The following is a 15,201-nucleotide window of genomic DNA, read 5'->3' on the forward strand; positions in this document are numbered from 1 at the left end:
CGGATGTTCTTATCTCAAAATAAATAAAAATCATAAAGTATCATCTAACTCAAAACCATTTGTCAAAAATAGAAGGGATGCCACCCGACCTTATACCCATAATTCATCAAAATTAATTCTTCAAAAATCCTCAAAGTAGTAACTTACAAACTTACAACAAAAATCTCCAACCACCATACTTTGAACATCACTAATCATCAACAGTGATAATGAAACAATTTTTACAGCACTAACAATATCAATCAAATTTGCATTACATCAAATAAGATCACCAACTATAAGTAGAACATACATTCAAGATCATACGAAAAATTAGACTACACAAAATTGTGCGCTCGGCGCATGAGCTTGTGCTCAATGCCACACTGTACATCTGGCGCAATAACCAACCCGCGTCTGACTTATCAACGTGCGTCTGACGTCACCACCAATTAACTCCTGTTGACCCTTGAGTTTTGAAGATGACCTAACCACAAAAGACATAGTATATTTTATTTATGTTGTTGCAAGGTAATTCATGCTCGAGCTAAGAGAATACTTGATTGAAGATTAAAGCGGAGAATTAATCAAGATCGAAGTAAAGATGTTCGAGAGATGAAGAATCAAGCATGGAATGAAGATTAGAATACATTAGGGTATTTATTAATCTTCTTGTTAAGGTTGAGTAATAGCTTTATTAAGTTCGTGGGGGAACTTGGTTCTGTTCCCATGAAAGGAACAGACCTGGCACTATAGGAACAAGGCTTAGGAACAAGACTTAATAATTAGGGAACAAGACTTTAAAACTAATTTAGAACTACTAAGTGACTAATATTGTGCGCCTAAGGTATTTTTGTGCCCAATATAGTTGTTAGAGTTTTTAGGGATAATTTGACTAAGATCCATAATTTTAGGAAGTTAGTTTAAGTTTGTTAGGAAAAGATTTTAAATAGATTTTCTGATTTTAAAATTCTGATTTTCAAATCTTATCTTTTTAAAAATATATTTTATCTTTTATATTTTATTTAAAAGATTTAGTTTTCGAAAAAATATTATTTCCGGTTTTTAAGAGCTTCGGATTTTTCGAAATAAAAAATCTGTTTTCCGGTTTTTGTAAAAGATTTCGAAAAAGATTTTTTCTCCTAAAATTAGCTAAAGGATTTTTATTTATTTATTTCCTAAATTCTAGCTTACACGCCTAAATGATTTACTGCTTCAAGTTTATGGAGTTAGTGGATTTAGTGGCATAAGTTAATTATCCTCCAAGTATTTAATTAAATTAAATAAGATTAATTATTCTCCAAGTTTGCAAAACCACGTACTTTGTTACTGCTTCTATGAAGTGAAGTAATGGGTTAGTGGATGATGCATATGACTTAGAATAAATAATTTAATTTAATTAATTAATTAGAAATCATGGAGAACATGTGATAATGGTCTAAGTTAGTGGAAATCATGTCTTGTCTTAAAGGTCTATAAATAGCGCCTAATTCACTTGAGAAAAATTGTGTCTGACTTAGTTAATTTGTCTTAAGTTATCTAAAGTGTCAGTGCCTTTCCTTAAGAGAATTCATACTTACATTAATCGAGTTTTCATTACTCTTCCATTGTTTTACAAAGTGTATTTTTGAGAAAAAGGGTTTGAGTGAACTCTTGTAAGTGTGAGAAAGCTTTGAGTGAAGCAAGAGAAAGAGAAAGAGAAAGAGAAAGGAACTTCGAGTGAAGTTTGAGAGAAACGTCAGTTGTTGGGAACTGTCGTTGGGAACTTGAGTTGAGTGACTTAAGTTGAGAATCGAGAGAAAAGTAATAGGTTGTAATCAGAGTTGTTTTGGCCTATTATAGTGGAAAGTTGTTTAAAATCCCTTGTGGTCGAGGTTGTTTCTTCCTACTAGGCCTAGGAAGTTTTTCCTCGTAAAATCTCTCGTGTTCCCATTGTTTGTTCCCAAGTTTACTTTTAATTCCGCAAAAAGTAGTGCTTATTCTCTCACTATAATTCACCCCCCCTCTTATAGTGCTCATATTATACAACAACTCCAAAGCTTATTAAATCAGTAAAACATACACAACTAATTATTTTTACATAAACCAAACGTAAGCATAAGGATACTCAATAATAACCATAGTAACCTACAAATCATCAGCTTCCAAGAACATAAAAGGTCACAAATTATTTCTGGTTAATAAACCCTTAAATAATTAAAAGGAATATCCTCAAACTCATAACAAAACACAATAAAATTTATAAACTAATAAAAGCGATCAGTAAATTATCACACGACTATTATGACTCTACTGACATGTTACAAATTTTATTTCTAATTTTCGGCCTCTAAAAAGTAATTTTAAATGTTAATTTACAAAATACTCAATAAAGCCAATATAATAATTAAAAATATAAATAAACGCCCAAAAATTACCGAAAATTCACATAACATGAATATACTCACGATAATACATAACGTGCAAAGAAATAGATTTTTCGGCCTCCAAATATAATATTCACGATTTAAATACTAGTAAACACGAAATTATTCCAATGCATGAAATACATACTACACGCATAACATGCTTCACGAAAAATAATTTCAGCGATTATAAAATTTGTTCAATAATTATTTTGCAAATAAGTCATAAACGCATAAATTACCAAATAAATCGAATAAATACAGATACTCAGACGAAAATTATTTTTCTGCATACAATATTCACACAACATACATCAAGTATATTCAAGTCAAATTTCATCAATAAATTCATTTAAAAAGTATTTTTTAAATAATTTTCTAGCGTAATAATCTAATACCGAAAAACAGCCTAATCTTTATCGTTCTAAGATAACTACTAGTTACCTGGATCGTCGGAGGCGAGCTGACAATTAATGGTTAATCCCGATATATGCATGCACCCTTGTCCTTCTTCAAACCCCAAAGCACCATGTACAAGAAAGAGGCAAATAGTACAAGTCATGAACAATTGACGAAGAGTAGAGATGGAAGAATTTGAGAGAGAATGATGAAGATGATGATGGCCGAAATTTTAAGAAAATGGCAGCAATGAAGTTCTGATTTTTAATTAGATTTTAGAGTGCTTAAAAGAATAAATAAAATGGATCTATTAGGAGAAATAATGAGGGGTTATGAAGGTTATGAAATACAAAGAGTCATCAAGATATACAAAAAGAAATGAAAGAATAAAAACTTCTCCTTTTCCCTCCACATGGTCGGCTGACCCAAAGCCCAACCACACCAAATAATTTCGGCCCGAATTATGAAAGATCCACACGTCAAAGGTCTGTCACGCGATAAATCGTTAGCTTCCTATCGCGCCTAAACTTTGAAAATACTTAATGATAATAAAAAAATTCTAATAAACTATATTATAAATAAAAATATAAATACACAGATTAGCACGCCATATAATAAAAATAACAATTCGGCTCCTAATATTAATTAAAATAAAAATCATTAATTTAGAGAAAATAATGATTTTAGGGAAAACTTTAGCGAAAAACTAGGAGCGAAATTATGGGTTGTTACAATATCCCCTCCTTGAAACTTCGAAAACACAAATAAGACAAGCACACAAAGAATACCTGAAACGAATAGGTTCGGGTATTTCTGTCGCATCGACTCTTCGGTTTCCCAAGTAGCTTTTTCATACTTTTGACTTCTCCAAAATACTTTAACCAAGGGAATCACCTTCCTTCAAAAGTCAAATTCAGCTCGGCTGATACTGACTCAACATGAATCACATGCGAAGGATCACTACGGTACCTGCGCAACTGCGACACATGAAATATATCATGAACCTTCGACAGCTGAAGTGGCAAGGCCAAACGATACGCAACCTCCCCAATCCTTTCAAGAATCTCATAGGGACCTACATACTTTGGACTCAACTTGCCCTTTTGACCAAACCGCATCACTCCCTTCATAGGAGAAACCTTCAGAAGCACCTTATCTCCCACCTCAAAGGAAATAGGTTTCGACGCAAATCAGCTTACGACTTCTCCCAATCTTGAGCAACCTTCATCTTAGCTTGAATGACTTTCACCTGCTCAACCGTATCTTGAATTAACTCTGGGCCCAAAATCAATGAGTCGCTGATGTCGCTCTAACAAGTAGGACTACGACACTTCCTTTCATAGAGAGCCTCATACGGAGCCATTTGGGTACTAGCTTGATAACTGTTATTATAAGAGAACGTACTCCACCAGGCTAAGAGACTTGACCCAAGACTGTTGAAATTCCAAGGCACAAGCACGAAGCATATCTTCCAAGGTTTGAATAGTTCTCCTAGTCTGGCCATCGGTAGCTGCATGAAACATAGTACTAAGCTTCAACTTTGAACCAAAAGCCTCTTGCAAAGCGGTCCAAAAATGTGATAGATATCGCGGATCACGGTCAGAGACAATGTCTTTGGGAACCCCATGAAGACGAATGATCTCATTAGCATAAGCTTCAGCCAACTCATCCATAGACCAAGTGTCCTTCATCGCAATAAAACGAGCCACTTTGGTCAGCCGATGCACAATTACCCACACAACATTATTCGCACCAACTCTAGGCAAACCCATCACGAAATCCAAGAGATCGAGTCAAACTTCCAAGCAGGAATAGGCAAAGGTTGCAATAAACCACTAGGCCTCTAATGCTCAATTTTCACCTTTTGACAGACCAAACACCTAGCTACGCACTCGGCAATCTCTCTCTTCATACCAGGCCACCAAAAATTAACCTTCAGATCCTTACAAAGCTTGTCACCACCAGGATGAACGGAATAAGGAGTACTATGAGCTTCCTCGAGAATCTTTCTCTTAAGCTCACCATCATTAGGCACACACCAACTCCCCATAAACCTCAAGCTATCATCACCATAAATCTCAAAATTCCCTGTACGACCTTACATCTTTGCTTCACAGATCTTCTCCAGCTTCGAATCACCCTTTTGCTTGCTTCTTAACTCCAAGAATAACTCAGGCTCAGCACTCATGGAGCCCAACATCGCAGACACATAAGCGTGAGGACCAACCTTGATATCAAGCTTGACACAATTCACGAAGCACTACCATAGCAGCGTTTAAAGAATGCTTATTCTTCCGACTCAAAGCATCCGCTACTTTGTTTGCCTTACCCTCCTGGTAAACCAGGGTCATAACATAATCCTTGATCAATTCAAGCCACCTTCTATGCCTCATGTTAAGATCACGCTGAGTGTACTTCAGGCTCTTATGGTCAGTGTACACCTTACACGGAACACCATACAGATAGTGTCGCCATATCTTTAGTGTAAACACCACAACCGCTAACTCCATATCATGGGTCGGATAATTCCTCTCATGCACCTTCAGCTGCCTTGAAGCATAGGCTATTACCTTCCCTTGCTGCATCAAAACACAACCCAGACCATTCTTCGATGCATCACTGAACACTTCATACCCAACACCCAGACGAATTTGAACATCACTAAGCATCAACAATGATAATGAAATAGTTTTTACAGCACTAACAATATCAATCAGATTTGCATCACATCAAATAAGATCACCAACTATAAGTAGAACATACGTACAAGATCATACGAAAAATTAGACTACACAAAACTGTGCGCTCGGCGCATGAGCTTGCGCTCAACGCCACACTGTGCATCTGGCGCACTAACCAACCTACGTTTGACGCATCAACGTGCGTTTGACGTCACCACCAATTAACTCTAAAGCTTATTAATTCGGTAAAACGTACACAACTAATCATTTTTACATAAACCAAACGTAATCATAAGGATACTCAATAAACCATAGTAACCTACAAATCACCAGCTTCCAAGAACATAAAAGGTCACAAATTATTTCTGGTTAATAAACCCTTAAATAGTTAAAAGGAATATCCTCAAACTCATAACAAAACACAATAAAATTTATAAACTAATAAAGGCGATCAGTAAATTATCACAAAAATTATCATACGACTATTATGACTCTACTGACATGGTACAAATTTTATTTCTAATTTTCGGTCTCTAAAAGTAATTTTAAACGTTAATATACAAAACACTCAATAAAGCCAATATAATAATTAAAAATAGAAATAAATGCCCAAAAATTACCAGAAATTCACGTAACATGAATAAACTCACTATAATACGTAATATGCAAAGAAATAGATTTTTCGGCCTCCAAATATAATATTCACGATTTAAATACTAGTAAACACGAAAATTATTTCAAGGCATGAAATACATACTACACTCATAACATGCTTCACGAAAAATAATTTCAGCATTTATAAAATTTGTTCAATAATTATTTTGCAAATAAGCCATAAACGCATAAATTACCAAATGAATCGAATAAATACAAAAACTCGAACGAAAATTATTTTTCTGCAAAAAATATTCACACAGCATACATCAAGTATATTCACGTCAAATTTCATCAATAATTTCATTCAAAAAGTATTTTTTAAATAATTTCCTAGCGTAATATTCTAATATCGAAAAACAGCCTAATCTTTATCGTTCTAAGATAACTACTAGTTACCTGGATCGTCGGAGGCAAGCTGAAAATCAATGGTAAATCCCGATATATGCGTGCACCCTTGTCCTTCTTCAAACCCCAAAGCACCATGTACAAGAAAGAGGCAAATAGAACAAGTCATGAACAATTGATGAAGAGTAGAAATGGAAGAATTTGAAAGAGAATGATGAAGATGATGATGTCCGAAATTTTAAGAAAATGGCAGCAATGAAGTTTTGATTTTTAATCAAATTTTGGAGTGCTTAATAGAATAAATAAAATGGATTTATTAGGAGAAATGGTGAGGGGTTATGAAGGTTACAAAATACAAAGAGTCATCAAGATATACAAAAAGAAATGAAAGAAGAAAAACTTCTCATTTTCCCTCCACATGGTCGGCTGACCCAAAGCCCAACCACACCAAATAATTTCGGCCCAAATCATCAAATATCCATACGTCAAAGGTCTGTCATGCGATAAATCGTTAACTTCCTAAATCGCGCCTGAACTTTGAAAATTAATAACAATAAAAATAATTCTAATAAACTATATTATAAATAAAAATATAAATACATACATTAGCACGCCATACAATAAAAATAATAATTTGGCTCCTAATATTTATAAAAATAAATATCATTGATTTAGAGAAACTAATAGTTTTAGGGAAAACTTTAGCGGAAAACTAGGAGCGAAATTATGGGTTGTTACAACATATCACTAAAAAATAGTCTTTTTATGTGTTTCCCGAACCAATCTAGACTAATATATTTTTAGGGTGCATAAAAATATTATTTGGTTGTTCTTCTACATAAAACTTGACATGAATTGATATTTAGTAGAGGCCATCAATGGCTGGACTTGGTTCCTGATGGCTGTCTTCGTACCATCACCCCAGAACTCAATATATGATTCATTGACCATCTATGGAGTCAGGACGATAAAATCTACATTAGATAAGTCCCTAAGTTGTCCCTATGATTTTTTAATATCCAATTAGGTTTATGAGTCTTCTTTGAAAGACTTGTTGGCGACTTCAAAACATTTTTCAATAAAATCTTTACAATGAGCTAGTCAAATACACCCCCACCCCGTGTAGACGAAATAAAAATAGGCCTACAATTTGGCGACTCCGTTACGATTCATACTCTTTTATGCATTAGAATGACATATTGTTTTGCATATGCATGAATATCGTTTAAGCCACCATAAGGATAATCTTCCTTGCCACATTTTAGCGCATGTTTTATGTGTGAGGCCATCGTTTTGTCCTTTTAACACCCCCTCCAACCGGGACCCTTCTTCATTTAATAGAACTCGAGATGGGGGGAAATCCATGAAGGTTCGTCTCAAAGGGGGTGCTATCGCCACACTTATCTCCTCGGAAATAAATGCAAGGCTAGATTAAAGCATACTAACTACAAATTAATTAATCCTTACAACCAAGTAAATCGTTCATTAAATATTACTAAATACTTAAGTGTTTCAGTGTTCCAGCGAAAGCTAAATAATAAGCTAAGTGGATGACAACTCTATATGATCTCCTTTTTCTTCCATCGTCAATCACCTACCTACACAAATACATTGAAAAGAAACAAGATAGACAAGCTCCTAAAAATTAGAAAAACTAGGTAATCACCTACCTACACACACACACACACACACACACACACACACACACACACACACACACACACACACACACACACACACACACACACACACACACACACACACACACACACACATATATATATATATATATATATAAATAAATATATATATATATAAATATATATATAATTCATTTAGTCCAGTTATTCAAGGAGAAGAAAGAGAACGCCAGTAAGCCGGGTCAATCCCCTGTAACCACCTACGGATAACATAATGACCATAATAATAGAGTCCCTAGTGTGCGCACCCCTTCTACTTGGATCACAACAAGATAGAAGGAAGACAAGTAACAGAAAATCAGCATAGTAACCAGAAAACCTGTAGGTGGTAGCTGAACCTCCCAACTGGACAATCTGTTCATCATTTTCCTCCATTATTTCACGTTAAGTGACTAATAGCTTAACTGAATTCATCACATAAGACATGTACGCCTTCGAGTCATCTTATTTAATCAAGTGTGATCATATTTAATGCAACATAATCTCAATTCATTTATAGTTGTTTCAATAATTCATTTCATAAACACAACCATCACTTGGGTCCATTTAGCACTCTAATTTATAATTATTTAATAACTTTCATAAAATTCCAATAATAATAATAATAATAATAATAATAATAATAATAATAATAATAATAATAATAATAATAAGAAGAAGAAGAAGAAGAAGAAGCAGAATAATAATAATAATAATAATAATAATAATAATAATAATAATAATAATAATAATAATAATAATAATAATAATAATAATAATAATGATAATAATAATAAGAATAAGAAGAAGAAGTAGAAGAAGAAGAAGCAGAATAATAATAATAATAATAATAATAATAATAATAATAATAATAATAATAATAATAATAATAATAATAATATGGATTAATAATAATATAATGGTAATAGTAATAATAATAATGCTAATAATGATAACAACAATAGCATCAATTAATATCCTTTATTGAACAATGTCGATAATTATTATAACAATAATAAGAATGACGTTAAAAGAGTTATTAATAATGTCATTAATGGTGTTAATAATGTTAAAGTTGTCATATCGTCCACAATACAAGTCAATTCATAGGTCATACTCGGTCGTTGGGCATAGTTCATACTCTATAATTATAATTCATAATTATAAACCATAATCATAATCCATATTCCAATTCACATAGTCACATAATAAAATCGATTTAATTCTAACGGGAACTACATTTAGATGGATATCGGAGATTACCTCATGACGTGTGTCCAAAAGTTAAGTTCACGAACAGATTAACACTCTTGATATTCCTCGTCTACGCAATCAGAGTCTACAATAGACATTAACAAGATCTAAGTTAGTTACCTATATAGTAACCCCTTTTATATATAAAATAATTCTTTTTAATAATTTAAATAACTTAAGGAAATTCTTAATGATTTAAGAGAGTTTATGAGTCAAAGTTTATGGTTTTCAAATTATTTATGAAATCATTTTAAGTACCCAAAGATTACTTCAACTTAATTCTTTATTAACTTAGGCGATTATTTTGAATACAAAAAACTAACTTTATTATACTTCTTACTTTATTTTAGAAAATTAAGAAATACTTTCAAGTTACAAGAGACTATATTAATCTAAAATACTAACTTAAAAAAGCAAGTTAGTTTAGGAAAGTTACTGGTTTTGTTTTAAAATGATAATAATAATAAAACTAAAAAGAAAGGAAAAAAAAGTTTCACTGGCTCTAAGAACCAGTTTCACGGAATGAAAGAACAAAAAAAGAGGAAGGAAGAAAGGGGGAGAGGAAGGCGAACCAGGGGAAAAGAAGAAGGTGGCGCTGGGTGGTTGCGGGCGGTAACCGGCGAAACTCATGCGGGGAGGGTAGGTATGGAAGTGGTTCGAGTGGTGACTGGCGCAGGTGCAGTCAGGGGCAGCAGGGGCGCTCGTTTCTGGGCATGGGTTTGCAGCGATGGCGAGGGTGATGCGAGAGTTGGTGAGGGTGGCTGCCATGGTCGGAGGTTGTTCTGGGCAAAGGTCGGGGTGGTTAGTGCGTTGGTTGACGGTGGTACTCGTGGTTGTTCAGAGAAAGAGAGGAAGTGTTAATGGTGGATTGAATTTTATTTTTATTTTCCAAACCAAAAATCAGAAATTAAGGGAGAAGAGAAAGAGATTGAAGCAAACCTTTGAAGTTTGTTTGTTTGAGCAATTTGAGTGAATGTAATTCAGTATTTATAGGGGGTTCTTGGGTCAAAATTTAGAGCTTTGGGGGTCAAGCTCCATTAATGCTGAGGTATGGTGAGGTATGGTGTTTGAGATTCACTTTTGAGTAATTTTACCCCCAAAATCCAGGATTGTGGATTGAATTTCAAACTCTACTGACAAGAGATGTTGATTTTGTTGAAAATTTTTCCTTTGGCTCTGTTGATCATACGTGAGGAGGGAGGAAGATAGTATTGAAGATCACGTTTTCTTTCTTTTATTTTCTCTTTGTTTTTTGTTTTAGCTTTTCCTTTTTCTTTTTGGCTAAAATGACACATGGGCCATGGACTTGACATTGGGCTTTATATGGGTTGCTAATATGGATGGGCAATTGTTTGGATAAGAATGTCCACAAACTAAATATAGACTTTCAATTACCATAATTAATAATTGAGTTATTTAATAATGAAAGTAATTAATTTATAAACTACATTTCAATTAAATTATTTAAATAAACATAATTATCAAATAAAACGGCATTGTTATAAAAATAAATTTAAGTAGAAATAATATTAAACCTTAATAAATAATAGAATAAGCTTTGAAAATTCGGAGTAGTACATCTACTCCTAAAAACAAAGTTTGTCCTCGAACTTTAAAGTTAGATGTTTAATATTAAAAAAACAGTAGCTTTGCGCTTAACTAGTGTTACAGTCGTTCCGAAAGCTTCCTGAGCGATAGTGTTGGATCTTCGTCATAAGCAAACCTACCCAACCAAGGCATTGTTCTATTGTTCCTGACTTGAGAACTGGAGTGTGTCTTACACATGACCATCTTTTTAAGCAAAGGAACGAAACGTGGGATCAATCTCTTAGTCAAGGACTCTTTTCAGCCTTAACCTAAACCTAATCATATTTCAAACGCATAACTGGACTTTAGGTTGAGAACTTTTGCATCCATGTTATATGACATTTGCTTGTGATGGCGATTTTTGCTTGTTATTAACTTGTCAAAATTTGTTGTTATGCATGCATCTAAGATCGCGTCTAAAAACATATAAAGGATCGTCAATTGGTCAAAATCTTGCCTAAATCTTAGAAAAATATGTCGAGGGCTAGTGCGCCAAGCGCATCAAGTTGCGCCTGGCACCTCGTTCCCGCGCCAGACGCATGACTATGTATCGCGCATCAATGTTGTGTGGCACGCAGTCTATGCATCGCATAGTTTTTGTCGTCATGGTGGTCAATCCTATGTCCAGTCCGCCTGCATTCGTGTAAAAGCGTGGTCATTTTAGGGGTCTCACCTAATTCAAGCATAGAATTCAGTCTTTTCATGCAAGGTTGAGTCTATTCTAAAAAGTGCATCTGGAGAAAAAAAAAATGATCATAGTAGAGTTTGAGTCATCATGCATGTCTACCTTCTCCCTCATGTCCAACAGAGTGCCGTGTGGAAGGGCTCTCGCTCAACGGATCAAAGGTGCGCCTAATCTTCCTTATCAATTCTACCCAATCATATTCAATCAATCCTACACCCTCTTCTATTCTACCTTTTTGGAAAACATTTATTAATCATCATTATACAAACATTAAAAAATACATTTGTTTTCAAAATTTATCCATCATCTTTTCCTAATAAAGGATAAAAACAAGGAGTGTCTTTCAAAAAACGAATTTCGAAAATTCTAATCCAAGCACCTTCGATCCAATTCAATTAACCAAATTCAATCCACTTGCATTCATTTTAGGCGCATATGCATTAAAGACCATTTTGCATTTATATTTGGTCCATATAAATTTGAGTCCATGTAGTCATATTAGGCGCGCTAGCATTAGAGTCCATCTTAGGCCCATATAAGTCTATCTCATGTCAAAATCTAGGTCTATTTGCATCTTTATGTGAACCCTAATCTAAGTCTATTCCCAATCTATTCCAATCGAAGTCTAATCCTAATCTATTCCAATCGAAGTCTAATCCTAGTACATTTCCAATGTCAATCCCATGTGTAGTTCCAAGTCTAACTTCGAACCAATATAGGACTAAGTCCAAACTAAGATCCATATAAGGCCCAACTTATTTCTAAGTATAATGAAGTCCATTTCCAAACCCATATAGGACGAAGTCCAAACCATCAAGTCTAGTGAAGCTAGCATTCCTTAAAGACGATAATGACACCCTTTGACCTAGTGAAGCTAGTCACCCTTAGAACCATAACAACACCCTTTGACCTAGCAAAGCTAGTCATCCCTAAGACCATAACAACACCCTTTACCTAGCGAATGCAGTCATTCTTAAGACCATAACGGCACCATTGACCTAGCGAAGCTAGTCACCCTTGAAGACCGTAATGGCACTCTTTGGCCTAGAAAATATAGTCATCTTTAAGACCATAATGACACCCTTTATACCTAGCCAAGTTAGTCATCCCTAAGACCATAAAGGCACTCTCCGAGTTTTGCTACTTCTACCTTACATCTGTAGCAGTCCAAATTCTCGAGTCTAGCGAAACTAGTCTACCCTGAGTCCATAATGGCCCAAAACATTTGATTCTAGCGAAGCTAGTCCATATTAGATCCGTAAAATCCCAAATCACCGAGTATGGTGAAGCCAATCACCTATAAAGTCCATAAAGGCAACCCATTAAGTCTAATAAAACTACCATTCCTTATCTTCAGATATGCATACATTCAGACCCAAAGGTTCAGATTTACATACACGTTCATATCTTCAGGCTTCACGAGTGCTCGTCCCGAAGGTTGTCAATCTCCTGGACCCAAGCGATGGTATAATCCTGAGGGTCCTTGAATAAATTCATTATTTTCATATTAAAGTTATTAACTATTTCTTTTTTGATGTAGATCTTTAATATAACAATGTTCTTTTTGTACATTCTAACCTTTTCCTTTTTATTTATTTATTTTGCATACATATACATGCTACATGATTGTCCTTTTAATGCTTTCAACACCCACATGATTATGTTTGCTAATCAAGAACTCAAGAACTGTTCTAATATCAATCAGATAATTTGAACAACCTGTTAGGTTCCATGTAATTTGATTTCATAATAACATGTTACTAAAAATAGTCTTTTTATGTATTTTCTGAACCAACCTATACTAATATATTTTTAAAGTGTATGAAAATATTATTTGGCTGTTCTTCTGCATAAGACTTGACATGAATCGATATTTATTAGAGGTCATCAATGGGCAAACATGGTTCCTGACCGTGTTTATGTCCTCACCTACGAACTCAATCTATGGTTCATTGACCATCTATGGAGTCGGGATGGGGAAATCTACATTGGAGAAGTTCCTAAGTTGTCCTTATGATTTTCCAATATTCAAGTAGGTTTATGAGTCTTCCTTGAAAGACTTGTTGGCGACTTCAAAAATATTTTTCAATAAAACCTTTACAATGAGGTAGTCAAATACCCACTCATCCCGTGTAGGCGAAATAAAAACACGGCTACACAAGCTAATACCTGACTCCACCTATACGAAATCCCTTATTTTCTTATCAGTTCCCCAAATAGCATAACACAATAACAGGCATTAGCAAAAGAAATATTGCAATGACCTTGCCAAGTTGAACGCCGGCGAAGCTTAGGGTGATGCATAATTTCGACTACATCAGGCGTTGAACACTGGTGAAGCTTTAAGGGCATAAATTATCTATAATATGATGAAGGAAGACTTTGAGAAATGATTGAAGAAACTAATTTGACTAAAGCCTATAATTAGTTAAAGTAACTTAGAAAAACCTAGAATTTAAAAGAAAATAAAACCTGAAGGAGTTTGGAGGTTAAAGAAACAACGAGGTCGACGCCTTGTGATTCAACCAATTGATGGTGACAGACTTGAGCTAGGTCATTCAAACCTATTGAACTGCAGTGGACTTGAGCTAGGTTATTGAAACCAATTGAACTGTGGCAGACTTGATCGAGGTCGTTGAAACCAATTGAGAGAGCAGAGGACTTAGGAGAGAGGGAAGATGGAGGGAGCGATGATGGATGGAGTGACGACGGAGGGAGCAAAGGATGATGAAGGGAAGGACGGCGGAGGATTACAATGCAAGGGTTTGAGGGTCCAATTTAGAGAGCGGGGGACTTGGTGAGGAAGAAAAACAATAAAGAGAGGGGACGAAGGACTAATAAGGGTTGAAAATCATTTTAGGTCTTAGGAGGGAACACAATGCACGCAAATGCTCGGGTTGACTAATCGGAGCATTTATTCACAAATGATCGAGTTGACTAGTTAATTAGAGCATTCGACATCAAAATCTCCGATTGACTAAGTATCCCGAGCATTTGTGAATTTCTCTAATTAAAATTTTCACAAATACCTCGTCCCTCGGGTTCATTAGTCAACCATAACATTTGATAAGTAACAAAACAGTTTTTAGCTAGTGCTACGCAGTGTGAGCGCGAATTTGACTACCATTGATCATATCGTGAGGTAACTTCTTTTATTTTCATTTTATTTACATATTTTTTTTGTTGATCATCTACTAGTTCCTTGTGTTCTCTTATCCATTTTTTGTATTTAGGTGATGTTTGGGGTATGAGGAAACCCAATGGATTCCTAACCTAGAAATCTCACCACATATATAGCCAACTTTATTAGGGAGGCTCTTAAGAATTATGTGTTAACAAGTAGGAAATGTGTAATTTTTAGTTTGCATGGTTAAATTATTGTTAATCATTTAAAAGTATTTTTATAAATTTTAACTTTAGATTGTGCATAAATATCTCCATATAAACAAGAAGTGGTGTTATAATTATGTAGACACGTTTTATTTTGTACAAAAATACTAATTGGAAACAATAGATTTCATAAAATTGAA

Source organism: Beta vulgaris, chromosome 9, assembly GCF_026745355.1.
Source record: "Beta vulgaris subsp. vulgaris cultivar EL10 chromosome 9, EL10.2, whole genome shotgun sequence".
Taxonomy (NCBI): domain Eukaryota; kingdom Viridiplantae; phylum Streptophyta; class Magnoliopsida; order Caryophyllales; family Amaranthaceae; genus Beta; species Beta vulgaris.